Consider the following 14,268-nt stretch of genomic DNA (forward strand, 5'->3'; position numbering starts at 1 on the left):
TGCAGCTCAACTATGCAGAGTAAGGCAGAGCAATACATGCTCGTGCCATCAGCAAAGCATCCTTCATCAGATGTCCCTTTACATATTTGTTTTAGCAGAGCATCTTTTCACCTGTATCTGCTTCAGCAAAATGTTCCTTCACGAGTCTGTCTTAGCCTTTTACCTGTTTCCACTTCAGCAAAATGTTCTTTCACCTGTTTGCCCCAGCAAAACACCATTCAACACAACTAACTTTCCAAAGAACCTTTAAGTTTCTACTTCAGATCCACCTATCATCCTCCATCTGGGCGGATCTGAAACTGTATAGGCCAGAGTAGTGGCTTCACACTCATGTAATCCTCCTGCCTCAGTCTCCCAAGTGCTAGGATTACCAGGTGAGCCACCATGTTTGGCTCTCTAGTTTTTCTTAGGTTGTCTTAGTTTGTCCCTGTCATCCACTGCTTTGAAAGTGACCTTCATAACCAGATATAGTATTTACAGCTTTAGTACCAGTACTTTGGGAGGCAGAGGCAGGCAGATGTTCGTGAATTTGTGACTAACCTGGTCTACAAAGTGAGTTCCAAGACAGCCATGGCTACATAGAGATACTGTCTTGAAAGAACAATAACTAAAAAGTGACTTTTCATTTGTACAATGGGAAGATTTTTATTTTGAACTCTGACACCAGCCCATTCATAATGCCTGCTGTCTTCATATTCTTGAGCTTTTTATCCCATCTTTTAAAGGCTACACTGCCAAGTTCCTGGCCAATCAGGGCTATATGTAGGACTGTCTCAAAACATAAAAGTCCCCCTTAAAGCTATGTTCTAAAATAAATTGTGAAATAACACACTGGCCACGAAGAGGAGGGAAAGCACCACAAAACACTGTGACAAGATCTGAGCACTGTCTCTTGGGAGCACTGTGTCCCTCTGTGTGGAGCCCCTCCCCGTCACTGCTATTCTCTGAACACACCTGCTTCAATGGTCACACCTCTGCCACAGCATCTCTAACTGCCACTGTAATTTTCTATTCTGCTGCATTTCAAGCACAGGCCTAACAGTGCACAGCCATCCTCATAGCTTAGGATGAATGTAAACTCTCGGGAGGTGTCTTAGGCAGGGTTTCTATCCCTGCACAAACATCAGGACCAAGAAGCAGTAGGGAAGGAAAGGGTTTATTCAGCTTACACTTTCCACATTGCTGTTCATCACCAAGGATGTCAGGACTAGAACTCAAGCAGGTCAGAAAGCAGGAGCTGATGCAGAGGCCATGGAGGGATGTTCCTTACTGGCTTGCTTCCCCTGGCTTGCTCAGCCTGCTCTCTTATAGAACCCAGGACTACCAGCCCAGAGATGGTCCCACCCACAAGGGGCCTTTCCCCCTTGATCACTAATTGAGAAAATGCCTTACAGTTGGATCTCATGGAGGCATTTCCCCAACTGAAGCTCCTTTCTCTGTGATAACTCCAGCCTGTGTCAAGTTGACACAAAACTAGCCAGTACATGATGTTTGGTTTCTAACAAACTCTATGAAAATGGCAACAATATTATCCAAGAGTGGCCACCTCTAAAATTACAGTCTCCTACTTATAGACTTTAAGCTATAAGGTTTTCTTTTACTTGGTCTTTTTAAAGTGAATTTGAGTGTAATTTGATCAAGAAAAAAAAATAAAGTGGCTAAATAGACTATACTAATTCTTAAACCAAAACACCCATACATTAATGTAATAAAATTTGACTGAAGATGAAAATATGTCAACAGCTAAGACTAAAAGAGAAACCTGCCCATCTCCCAAAAATATGAAGTCATGATCAAGCGCATGCCAAAATAATTAAAAATAAATGTTATGTGCCCACGACTCCTCAAAAGACTGGTGTACAAATAAATTCACAATATGAATTTAAATTAATTAAATGTCCTTACCTGATTTATTTGAAAGGGTTAAGGGTAGTTTATGCAGCGGAGAGATTACTCATTGCCTCTGGGAGGAATCAGGGATGGGGCTCAAATCTGGTCAATTTTCTCATCTGTAAAGGGAAGATAACTGCATGTACCTCATTGAGTTGCTTAGCAGAATTAAATTAGGTAGTTCAAGAACACGTGTTTAGCATGGTACCCAGCACACAGTAATCACTTACCATTAGCTACTATTAGAAGTAGTAAGTAGTAGTTTATTAGTATTATCATTTTCATCTCCAACCTACAGGGCTAAACTGCCCTCTCCCTGCTGCTAGCGGTTTCCTAATGGTACAGTGTAATTCTCCCCAATCCCGCTCTCCTACCTCCTTGGGGCTGGAGTTGCAGAATGCACTGACAAGTTTCTCCTGTGCTCCACATTTAAAATCTGCATCTAAAAAATGTTTGTAGCTTTGTAAAGAGCACTTAGGTATTGATTTCCTTCTGAGAGAAAACACGAGCAGAAGCCGGGCTTGGTGGCACACACCTTTTACCCCAGCATTTGAGAAGCAGAAACAGGTGCATTTCTGTGAATGGGAGGCCAGGCTGGTCTACATGGTAAGTTCCAGGACAGCCAGGGCCCCATAGTGAGACCCTGTCTCAAAAGGAAAAAAACAAAACAAAAAACCAAAAAAACATTGGAACAATGTTTGGTGCCAATGCTTGGCTTCTTCACTAGCACGCACAGCCCACCAGTAATCCCCATGCATACACACGTGGACACACACACACACACACACACACACCTGATTTGGTTAGAAGAGTCATCAGCTCCAGTTAATAATTCTTTACAACAAATGCTTCCTGAATCCCTGCCCGAGCCACAACTGTTGCAGAAATCCTACACTGCAGGACCACTAAGGAGAAACAGTAAGTTGTGACTAAACTCAGATTCTATTGTTCTAAGAATCTGAAGCCAAAGGCTGCTTCCTCAGTTCCTGAATCCGTTCACTTTTCCTTTCTCCTGGTGGTTCTCCGGAGCGGAGCGTCTGACAGCCTGGACACTTTCTCTGTCCTGGCCTCCCGTCTCTGGCCTCCACACCCAGCACAAAGCTGGCCAAGCTTCTTTTCATCTCACTTTCTAGGGTGATGAAAGGCCTACAGTGGGGCATAAGTGGACCATAGGCAGACTTCAGCAAACACTGCTCTTCTAAAGGCTCCAACTCAAACAAGTTTCAGCAAGTTACTGAATTTAAAAAAAAAAAAAAAAAAAAGCAGACTTCACAGGTGTGGTGGCTCATCATTCCTATACTCTCAACACTAGGGAGGTTGAGGCAGGAGGATTCTTGTGAATTCACTCAGGCCAGCTAGAACTAGTGTAAGATACTGTCTCCAAAAAAAAAAAAAAAAAAAAAGAAACAAAAAGAAAAACAAAAGCCGGGCGTGGTGGCGCACGCCTTTAATCCCAGCACTCGGGAGGCAGAGGCAGGTGGATTTTTGAGTTCAAGGCCAACCTGGTCTACAGAGTGAGTTCCAGGACAGCCAGGGCTACACAAAGAAACCCTGTCTTGAAAAACCAAAAAAAAAAAGGAAAACAAAAAGAAAAAAACAGAAGTTCTGTGGGAAGCTGGCTACAAGTTCAAGAACACTCAGCTATATGAACCCTCTCTCAACACACACACAAAGAAAGAAATTTAAAACTGAAATCTATCCCTATCTCCAATACCTTCAGAATTTTCAGAATGTAAAATTTCTTACAAAATTTAATATTTTCAGGTCAGTAGCTAGTTGAAATTTCTAAATAAACATCCAAAACCAAGTTATTTTATGATATTTAATCTATAAAATCACTAAGTTATACACGCAAAAGTATAAGTCACACAAGGTGTTTCAGGGAGTTATTCTCACTTTTCATTTGTATCTGACTCCAGATTCCAAATCAATGTATAGAAGTCACGCACACAAATCCACTTTCATTGCCTGAGACTCACTACTTCAGATCTACCTCTTTCTCTCATTTCAGCTGCCCTCCCACCCAGCCACACTGAGGCCAGCCGACCCTCTAACAGCCTCTGCCACCCCACCCCCTGCTCTCTGGCTCTCAGCCACCTCAGTTCCAAGCCTCTTCGCTGGCCATCCAGTCTTGCCCTCCCTTACTCTACCTACTCTATGCAACTACAACTCCGATCAGCTCTATTTTAAGTAAATGTATCTGGCCAAAGACTTTCAAGATCAACAGAACCCATGTTCCTTACCAGCAGAGAGCCGAGTCTGCACTCAGCACTATTCCACATTCCTTGCTCCAAGGCCACACAGAATCACACTTTGCAACAGAGAACACTCTATTTATTGTCCCTCGGCACTTCTTCTTCAGAGTTGCAGGTCCCACCTCCTGAAATACCTAACTCCTCCCATTTGCTTAGGGCAGAAAGACCAGTGCAAAAACCCTAGTAGGAAGGCCTCTCTAGCCAAGGTAGAAAAAACCTCTAGGTTAATAACCCATTCCTTATCATTCTAGGTTGTAAATATACTCAGTTTTCTTCCCCACCAAAATAGGGTGGAGATAGGGGAAGGAAAGGGGAGGGGGAACTACCTAGAGATACAGCTAGAAGCCCTGGGCTCAATAAGCAATACCCATGACCCATAAGTAAGTAACATTACAGGCCTAAAATCTCTACTCTGCAGGTTCAAAGTCATATTTATGCTAGAGACTCTTTTTAAATCAAACTAAGTAAAAATGGGTTTTTGTTTTGTTTTGTTTTATTGTCAGGCTAGGAAGTGGCAAAGGCAGCTGATCTGCTAGAGGAATGAATATCAATGACTCCTGTCACCTTCTCAGGCCACTCCAGAATCAGCCTACCATGGCCACAAGCTACCCAGGTCTTCAACGCCACAAAAGTAACTCTGTTCTTAAGGGGCACAAGCGGAGAGGATGTCAAATTCAAAGCACTCACAAGGCCCTGGGTTCAAAATTTGGTGCTACCAAAAAAAGAAACACAGAATTAAAGGAGCAAAGCAAACTCGCCATTCTGAAAGTGCAGAGCCTCATTTCCACAGCCATGCTACAGGACAGGTAAGACGAACAGAGTTTTGGTTTCTTTGAGACAAGTCTCACCCTGGCCCAGGCCGGCCTGAACTCACGCAAACAGCTCAGGCTGACATTGACTCTCAATACTCCTGCCAGAGCCTCCCAAGTTCTGAGACTGCAGACGAGCTACCAGTTCTAACTCGAAGCTAAAATTAATAAAACCAGTAGCTTTTTATTTCAAATCATGAGAGTATGTGTGGGTCTGTGTTTGGGCCTGTGCATTGACGATCTGGAGCTACAGTCAGAAGCTGGGAAGGCAGGAACTGGGAACTGAACTTGGGTCTCCTGGGAGAGCGGCTGACACTGTCACCCATGTCTCTAGCGCTTTACTTCTTCATTGCTATTGTGTGGACAAGACTGTATCTATATGCTGGTGTATGAAGGTGTGAGTGCTGGTGCTACGGTCCAAAGAGGGTTTCAGAACATCTGGAGCTAAAGTTTCAGGCAGCACCGCTGCGGGTGCTGGACACCAAATTTTAGTTTCCTAGAAGAGCAACAAAAGTTTTTTTTTTTTTTTTTTTTTTTTTTTTTTGGTTTTTCGAGACAGGGTTTCTCTGTGTAGTCCTAGCTGTCCTGGAACTCACTCTGTAGACCAGGCTGGCCTCGAACTCAGAAATCCGCCTGCCTCTGCCTCCGGAGTGCTGGGATTAAAGGCGTGCGCCACCACGCCCGGCGCAACAAAAGTTCTTAACTGCTGAGCTATCTCTCCAGCCTGCCTCTAGTAATAATAATATAATAAAATAATAATGATAATCTATAAATGATAGATATTAGTATTATTATTATAGATAAGGCCTCCGTATTTAGCTCTAGAACTCACTTTGTAGTAGACCAGGATGGCTTCACATTCACCAAGCTCCTCCTGCCTCTGCTTCCTGAGTGCTGGGACTAAAGGCATGTGCCACCACACAAGAGAAATCTTTTAAGATTATTTTGTACAGTAAGGTTAGTTTTAGGGGCTGCCAAGATAGTTCAGTGGATAAAGATGCTTCCTGTCAATCCGACAACCTGAGTTCAATTCCTGGGACCAATCCGGCAGAATCAGAAAACGTGACTCCCACCAGTTGTCCTCTGACCCTCACATACATGCTGTGGCATACACAGACACACAGACACATTAATAAAATACAGTAACATTTGTAAAGGACTAATTATAAGGTGCCCCATCACTAAGATTAAAGACCACTGCGATTCTAAAGCCTAAGCTTTAACCATCTGAAAGCATGCACACGACACGACTCCTACCTTTCTTCGTTTTCTAAGCTTATGCTTATGTTGTATGTAAGTGTGTATTTTAGTAAGAAAAAAACAAACAAACAAACAAGGTGTTCCTTAGATAGTGTTACTACAGAATGTAGGTGGGCTAGAAAATCACTAATCCTATAGCGAAGAATTTTATTTTCCTTTCCTGATAAAGAAACCAAAGATTAAGAGGAAAAGGGATCAGCGCCTAGTCCAGAGCCCTGTCCAACCATGCACAACCACACGACGGTGGCTAGAGTTCACCAAAAGAGATGCAGGTTTTCCCTAGAGGGACTGGGGGAGGGGAGGAGTAAGCAGGATTATACTGTTTATTATCTAGCCAGGCTGGCCTTGAATTTGAGATCCTCTGGTCTCAACTTCTCTAGCCTTTGATTACAGGCATCCACTACCATCTCTGACTAAGAATTAGTTTTAAGAGTAAAAATCCCATCCATAAGGCCAGCACAAGTGGGAAGAGCACTGTGAATCAAAGGCTAGCTTAACCCAAGGAGCTCCAGGCTGAGAGAGCCTGTCTCCAAAATATACCCTTTCTCATAACTAACTAACTAGACAGACAAACAGATCAATCACATTGTGCAAAACAGTTAGAACCAAGCATCTGTCACCTTGAATCAGGGAAGGAAAAACAGGATGCCTAGCATTTTAACTTAAATTTCTCCCAAATCTCAAAGTGGCCAGGAGCATTGTCTAAAGTCAGCATTTACACAGAGGCCTCTGGGACACAGCCACAGCTGATGCAGTGGGAGGCGGCTGGGCTGTGCTCTGACAACAGAGCTGTATTCACCCTAGATTCCATCCCGTGCAGGCCCCCTACCCCCCTGCCAGGCTCACCTCCTGCTTCCCAGGCTACCAGGTGTGGGAAGCAGCTGTCTTCAGATGCAGATGTTTGGGCTTCCGGTATCTAAGACCCCCAGTGCAGGCCTCCATACTCAGAGCTGAGCCCACAGGATCTTAGGGAAGGATGAATTTCAAGTGTTTGCATGGACTAATGTGTTTACGTGTTAAGACTTCAGATTGTTTAAGTCCATCTAAACTAAAATTTTCAATCCTTTCAAATTAGCAGCAATAGGAGCCAGACAGAGGACTCAGCAATCGACAGCATTTGTTGCTCAGGACCCAGACCAGTCCCAGCACTTCTGTGGCTGCTCAAACCATCTTGAACTCCCATTCTGGGGAATCTGACACCCTCTTCTGGCCTTCTCAGGCATAACACCCACATGATGCACAGAGGAACGTACCAGCAGGCAAAAATCACACACACACACACACACAAATAAAAATTTTAAAATAGCAGCAATATAATTTTCTGGAAAAAGAACAGTGATGACAGGATTCACAAATCTCTTTATAAAACCTTTCACAGAAAAGTTGATTATTTCAGACTTATAAGTTAAACATCTACTTTTTCTTCTCTTTTTTCTTTTTTCTTTTCTTTCTTTCTTTTTTTTTTTTTTTTTTTTGTTGTTGTTGTTGTTGAGACAGGATTTCTCTGTGTAGTCCTAGCTGCCCTGTAACTCTCTCTGTGTGTAGACCAGGCTAGCCTTGAACTCTAAGATCCACCTGCTTCTGCCTCCTAAATGCTGGGATTAAAGATGTATGCCACCACTGGCAGGCTAAACATCAACTTTTTAAACAAAACAACCCATAGCGAAGTAGATACTCTCTTTCAATTTAAAACTAATTCTGTATGTTCTCATAAAGTCTCTTAGTAATTTGAAATTAAAATTTAAAATATCAAATTTACCATTTCTTCAGGAATAAAATAGCCCACAAGTGTATTACAGCACACAAATTAAAAGGCTTGGGACAGGATTGGAGGAGGGGATCATAAAATTTTCAGTTCTTTTACATAGACTTTTTTTTTTTTTTTTTTTGGTTTTTCGAGACAGGGTTTCTCGGTGTAGACCTGGCTGTCCTGGAACTCACTTTGTAGACCAGGCTGGCCTCGAACTCAGAAATCCGCCTGCCTCTGCCTCCCAAGTGCTGGGATTAAAGGCATGCACCACCACCGCCCAGCTACATATACAATTTTTGAAACTCTAAGAATATGAAGCTGATCACAAGCATTAAACATATTACAAAATAGCAAGATTTCTTTCAACTTTTAAAATAGGCTGGGAAAGGGGACTCAAAATGATTTTTCTTCTATGCAGTTTGCTCTAAGAATAAAGGCCAGTGATAACAGAAATAATGGGTTTAGCTACACACATACATGAAAACACCCTAGTCAATAAGCAATTTCAATTAATCAATAATGATAAAACAACCAGTACAAGTAATTTGCATTTTGATACCAACTCCATACCATCTTCAAATATCAAGACTTTCTTAGGCACAATTCTAAATGACTGGATATCTAAAAAGGAGCCCTCTTTTAGACAAGAGCAAAGGGTCCTTGGTAGGAATCGTGTAAGGAGCCTCAGAGTGATGCCTGACAGAAGCCAGCGCAGACCAGGGCATGGATTATCCCGATGCTTTGCGATGGTCAGGCAGCTTTTCACTAACTGCTCTGTAGACTGGACCACCTCTGCCAGCAACCTCCAACCTGCAACCAAGCAGGGCACAAGAGCACCAGCACACGCACGCACGCATGTACATGCACACATGCACACACAAGCTCTGAGAGAAATGTGGAAATTTTAAAAAAGAACTAATAAAAGAAGTCAAATGAACTCTCCACACATGCCCACACTGGGGCCGGGGGTGGCAGGGCCGCATTGCAATTTCAACATAAAACAACACCCAGGTGAGGTCAGTTGTAGCCTCAATAAACAGCCTATCCTTGGAAAGAAAAGAAACCCTTGATTTGGAAACTTAAGTTTACTCCACGAAAGAAAAAGAAGAGAAAAAAAGTTTCAGAGCTGATGGCACCAAAATAGAATCAAAAAAATCTAGTTCTTTTACAGGGTAGGCCAAAGCCAAACTCTAATGGTCAGTTCACAGGGTTCCTTCACAGACAACACCACCCCCCAAACTGGAGCAGTAAGAACTTTACGATTTCATAAAACCCCATGGTTTCTATTCTAGAGTGACACCTAAGGACATCACCTAAACCTAAATAGGCTCAGAACAGATCGGGCATTGCTCCTTGCGCTGCAGGTAGACCTTACTTCACCAGGCGCCCAGCCCTCCAGGTCCTTCCTCCCAGTTTTGAATGCTCTGTCTGTCAGCCGAGGTCTCCCCCATGGCTTCAGCGTCTGAGTCGGTTCTAACCGGACAAGTGACCAACTAAGAGGGGTAAAGTCCTACCACGGAGGGCAGGGGACTGCTCCAGAAGCCTGCCTGGTCCTGCCCCTCTCCCTGACAGTTTGCTCTCTGCTCTCTTCTTAACTACCTTCCTGCCGGAGCTGTCCAGAGAGGGAGACTGAGGACCCAAAGGAGTCCGGGAGAGAAGGTGGGGGTAGTAATAAAGACACAAGTAGCACCCCCACGGCTCCTTGGTGGGGTGCCGGATTTTTTTTAAAAAAGGGGGGAAAAGGAGGGGAGGCCGATGGACCCAGACTTTGCAATAGAAACAGCACCTGAATCTACCTCCTCCCTTCCCCACCCCCGAAAGCCCAGTCACTAACTAATAAAGCTAAGAAAAACCCCTTGAAAACTTTTCCAAACCGGAAGAGAAGGCTTCTCCCCGGGCCCCGGAGCTCTTGGGGAATGGGCTGGAGTTGGCAGCCCCGTCGGGGATCGCGGGGAGCGGGGTGGGGCGCGGCGCGGGCAAGGGGTGCAGGCGGAGTACCTTGAACGGACAGGAACTGGCAAAGAGTTTCGAGCCAGCCGAGTGCTCGCCCCCCGACGCCCTCGGGGGTCCCGGGCGCTAGGACCGGGGCTCCCCGGAGAGAAGGCGGCCTCCAATTCGGGCCTAAAAGGAAACTTTCCGGGCCGCGGCTGCACCTGACTCCTCGCCGCCCCTCCACCCCACGCCCGCCAGGCCGCCCGCCCCGCCCCGGCCAGGCCGCCCAGAGCGCCGTGGAGCGGGGGGGATAAATAAACCCAACAGTTACCGGAATCCGGGGGCCCCGTCTGCACGATGCCCGGGGACGGGGAGCTGCCGCACGGTCCCCACTCCAAGGCCCCGCCGCCCCGGTCCCCGCCGCCCAGCCTTCCGTCCCGCGGGAGAGCTTGGGGCCGGCGCAGGATGCAGCCCGGCCGCCCGCCCCGAGGCCCCGGGGGACCCCAGGGGCGCGGGAGGCCTGTGGCGCGGGGGCAGGGCGCGGCCGCCGCGGGGCCCGAGGCCTAGGGCGCCCCCCACTTCCGCAGCACTCCCGGGGCCCGGCCCGCGCAGGCCGCGCCGCTCGCCGCGCTCAGGCCGCCGCCGGAACCCCCGCCGACGCTGCCCGCGGGCGCCCCCGAGGCCCCCAGTGCCCCATCCCCCGCCACCCCAGCGCCGGCCCCACTCACCCTTTCATTCTCCGCCCGCGGCCTGGCGTGGGCCGGCGAATCCCCGGCCTCACGTAAGCGCGCTCGCCGCCCGCCCTGCCTGCGCGGCCCAGCCCGCCGCCCTACGGGAGCCCGGGGATGTGGGCCGGGCCTGGGGCCGCCTCTGCTTACCTTTCAGCTGCTTTTTTTTTTTTTTTTTTTTTTTTAATTTTTTTTTTCCTCCTTCCTCCCCCCCCAACCCCCCCTCCCTCGCCTAGGCTGACAGATCAGAGAGGCGCTGGCAGTGGACTTTAGGGAGCTCGGCTGATACTGCTCCCTCCCTGGGCTTCGGCAAGAGTCTTTCCCTGTCTAACACGAGGGGTGAGGATCATATTTTTATTTTGGAAACTAAAAAGTGCTCCCAGGGTCGGTGATCATTAAGGGGAAATCCCTGAATATACTCTCCAGCCAAGAAGGCAGGGCTGCCCGCCTGCACTAGAAGAGGCAGCAGCCTCCTACAGCACCACTACAGGCACCGCGAGGACATAACACCACAGAGCAGTTCCTCTGCCCTCCGAAACGACAACTTTCCTACCATCTTGGAGGCAGAGGAGAGAGGGGCCAAGGGGAGAAGTGCACCGGCTCCAGATAAAGTCCAAATTTCTACCTCTCATCGCTGGAAAAAAGCCCATACTTGAGAAAAAGTAGGGAAGAATGAGAAAGGAAGTCGTGTGCTCCGTGGTGGGGAATGTTTCTGCACCTTCTGATGGAAAGAAATCTTTACAAGACACAGGTTTTACGATATTATTGTTTTCCATGTTAACTTTTTCCATAGGGGTGACAGTGGGAGCTTACTTTTTTTCTTTTTCTTTTTTTCTTTTTTTTTTTTTTCATGATTTTTCTCTATGGCAGGTCCAAGTTCTGTATCTGGTGGCCAGTCTGTAAATTGGCACTTGAGAGACTTAGAGGTCACGGTATTGTCTTTATTTAACGCTCGTTTATGTTGTATGTATTCGTACTTATGGTTTCATGTATTAGAGTTAAGATTTTGTGGTTTTGGTATCTGAGAAACTGAAGCTGCTGAGAATCAATTGTAAAGACATGGCTTTTGTCTTCTCTCAGAGCAATGTAAGTAAAACCTATTGACTGCCCAGAAAGGCATAATACGCCTGTTTATTTTTCGCGGTGCAAATAGAAGTAGTGTGTATTTAAACTCTCAGGACAGCTGAGCAAGCCTGTTCATCTATAGGCCCAAGAAGAAAGATGACTCCTATAAACCTAGCAACAGATTGAAAGATGCCTTGGATTTTCTTCAAGTAAAATTATTTATTAAGAATTATATCTAGGCCGGGCGTGGTGGCGCACGCCTTTAATCCCAGCACTGGGAGGCAGAGGCAGGCGGATTTCTGAGTTCAAGGCCAGCCTGGTCTACAAAGTGAGTTCCAGGACAGCCAGGGCTATACAGAGAAACCCTGTCTCGAAAAACCAAAAAAAAAAAAAAAAAAAAAAAAAGAATTATATCTAGAATTCTATTTCTGTTATTTTCTTTTAGTTTGCATAGATTGTTTAATGTGTAGGCCTTGGGTGCATTGCATACATTGCTGCCTGCTTCTTGGAACACAGAATTGCGGTGGGTTTCTCCTCCCTAGTGTGGGAATGCTCAGAACTTCCAGTGTAGTGTCAGCCTGTTGAGCGACTTGGTACATTGCAAAGGTGGAATAGGTTTACTTTTTTTAAATGATTTTTTATTTTATGTACATTGGTATTTTGCCTGCATGTATGGCTGTGTGAGGGTTTTAGATCCCCAAGAATTGAAGTTACCGACAGTTGTGAGCTGCCATGTGGCACTTGAAGCTGGGTCCTCTGGAAGATCAGCCAGTGCTCTTAACCACTGAGCCATTTGTCCAGCCCAGAATCTCCTCCCTTTCTTTCTTCTTTTCTTTTTTTTTTTAATGAACAAACTTGAGCACATAAACAGGATCAAAGAGAAACTGCACCGGGCATGGGAGACAGCCAGCTAGCTGCTGCTGCAGCCTGACATGTCCGTGGCAGAGGTGTTAGGAGAAGGAGGGACTAGCCAGGCTTTTTGTATGCTGCAAGGGAATGAGGAATGCTCATTTAAAATTCATCGCAAAGCATTTTAGGTGTAATTGGTGTTTAAAATGCCTATTTCTGAGTTATAACTTGTTTTAAAAATACTTATTTATTTATTATATGTTAAGTACATTGTAGCTGTCTTCAGACACCCCAGAAGAGGGCATCAGATCTCATTAGGGATGGTTGTGAGCTACCATGTGGCTGCTGGGATTTGAACTCAGGACCTTTAGAAGAGCAGTCAGTGATCTTAACCACTGAACCATCTCTCCAGTCCCCAAGTTATAACTTTAAGATGAATTCAGATACTATTTGTCTGGGGAGCTTTATTATCTAAACTTGAATATAAAAACCTTCTGTGAGTTTTTCCTCCTTCATTGGTGGGAAAAACTGTGGACATTAAAATTAACTAGTTCCTCTCACGTTGGAGACCTTGTGAGGTTGTGTGATGTTTACATTTTTTTTAATTTATTAGGTATTTTCTTCATTTACATTTCCAGTGCTATCCCAAAAGTCCCCCATATCCTCCCCCGCATCCCCCCCCCCCCAGATATTTACATCTTTGTTGATGGTTTGGTTTGGTTTGAAGAAAGGATCTTGCTATCTAACCCAAGCTGGCCCTGTTCAGGCTAGCATGGAACCCATAGCTCTTTGTGCCTCTCAAGTGCCAGTATTAGTCACATCGCCCACTCAGTCCAGTATTTGTTCTGTCCCCCTTGGACATAAAGCAGAGTGGTCATACAAGAGAGTAAGCATCCGTTGCAGGTCGCGGTGGACCTGAGAAGCATGTGTGTGTGCCTTCCTTTATATCGCCGGTGATCACCTCCCTTCACAAGCTGAAGCTGCATTTGCATTAAAGTTAATACTTTTAGGGTTTTGAGGGGAGTGTAGGTGATGAGACAAGATTTCTCTGTGTAGCCATGGCTGTCCTGGCACTTACTCTGTAGACCAGGTTGGTCTCGAACTCAGAGCTCCATCTTAACCTCTTCCTTCCAGGTCCTGGACTTAAAGGCGAGTGCTGCCCACTGATCAGCTAGACACTTTAATGTATGTGTTATTTTATTCTCTCTTCTGTTTGGTTTGGCTTGAGTCAGTCCTACTATATAGTAACCCTGGCTGGTCTGGAACTCACTGTGTAGACCAGGATGGCCTTGAATTCACAAACATCCCCTTGCTTCTACCTCCTGGGTGCTGGAATTAAAGGTGTATACCATTATATCCCCCACCCTCACCCCGTTGTAGTTTTTTTGTTTTGTTTTGTTTGAGGAAGCGTCTTGTCTGGAGTCCAGGCTGGCCTTGAACTCCCTATGAGGCCCAAAATAGTCTTGAATTCAAAATCCTTAATCCTTCTGCTATAGCCTCTGAAGTGTTATAATTATAAGCACCATGACATCGTGTTAGATCTACCTTTTGCTACTAGTGATTTTAGTATTGTAAAAACAGAGTACTTCACTGGGTGTGGTGGCGCACGCCTTTAATCCCAGCACTCGGGAGGCAGAGGCAGGCAGATTTCTGAGTGCAAGGCCAGCCTGGTCTACAGAGTGAGTTCCAGGACAGCCAACGCTGCAGAAAAACCCAAAAAACCAAAAAAA

At 45.7% G+C, this 14,268-nt stretch overlaps 1 protein-coding gene and 1 long non-coding RNA gene across 10 annotated transcripts in view; one reads left to right on the forward strand and one right to left on the reverse strand.

The window, feature by feature from the left end:
* Nucleotides 1–10,793, reverse strand: part of Ino80d (INO80 complex subunit D) — a 62,425-nt gene extending 51,632 nt beyond the window's left edge. For 2 of the 8 annotated variants that reach the window (XM_021169692.3, XM_021169608.3), the window contains exons 1-2: nt 10,625–10,793; nt 1,906–2,009 (exon numbers count right to left, since the gene is read on the reverse strand). The gene's annotated coding sequence lies outside the window, so the exon portion shown is untranslated. Of the gene's footprint in view, nt 1–1,905; nt 2,010–7,060; nt 7,633–9,339; nt 9,391–9,962; nt 10,203–10,227; nt 10,307–10,624 lie in introns of those variants that run through there. The other 6 variants (XM_029474898.2, XM_029474893.2, XM_029474901.2 and 3 more) reach the window with 6 other exon arrangements.
* LOC110299906 (uncharacterized) lies at nt 9,536–11,473 on the forward strand. Of its 2 annotated transcripts, none has more exons than XR_002378533.3 (2): nt 9,536–9,623; nt 10,861–11,473. It is a non-coding gene; the product is annotated as an uncharacterized LOC110299906 (long non-coding RNA). The 2 variants fall into 2 exon arrangements; XR_015047115.1 differs by lacking the exon at nt 9,536–9,623 and adding an exon at nt 10,592–10,677.
* The last annotated feature ends 2,795 nt before the right edge of the window (nt 11,474–14,268 follow it).

Source organism: Mus caroli, unplaced genomic scaffold, assembly GCF_978045245.1.
Source record: "Mus caroli unplaced genomic scaffold, Mus_caroli_1 scaffold_1, whole genome shotgun sequence".
NCBI classification, from domain to species: domain Eukaryota; kingdom Metazoa; phylum Chordata; class Mammalia; order Rodentia; family Muridae; genus Mus; species Mus caroli.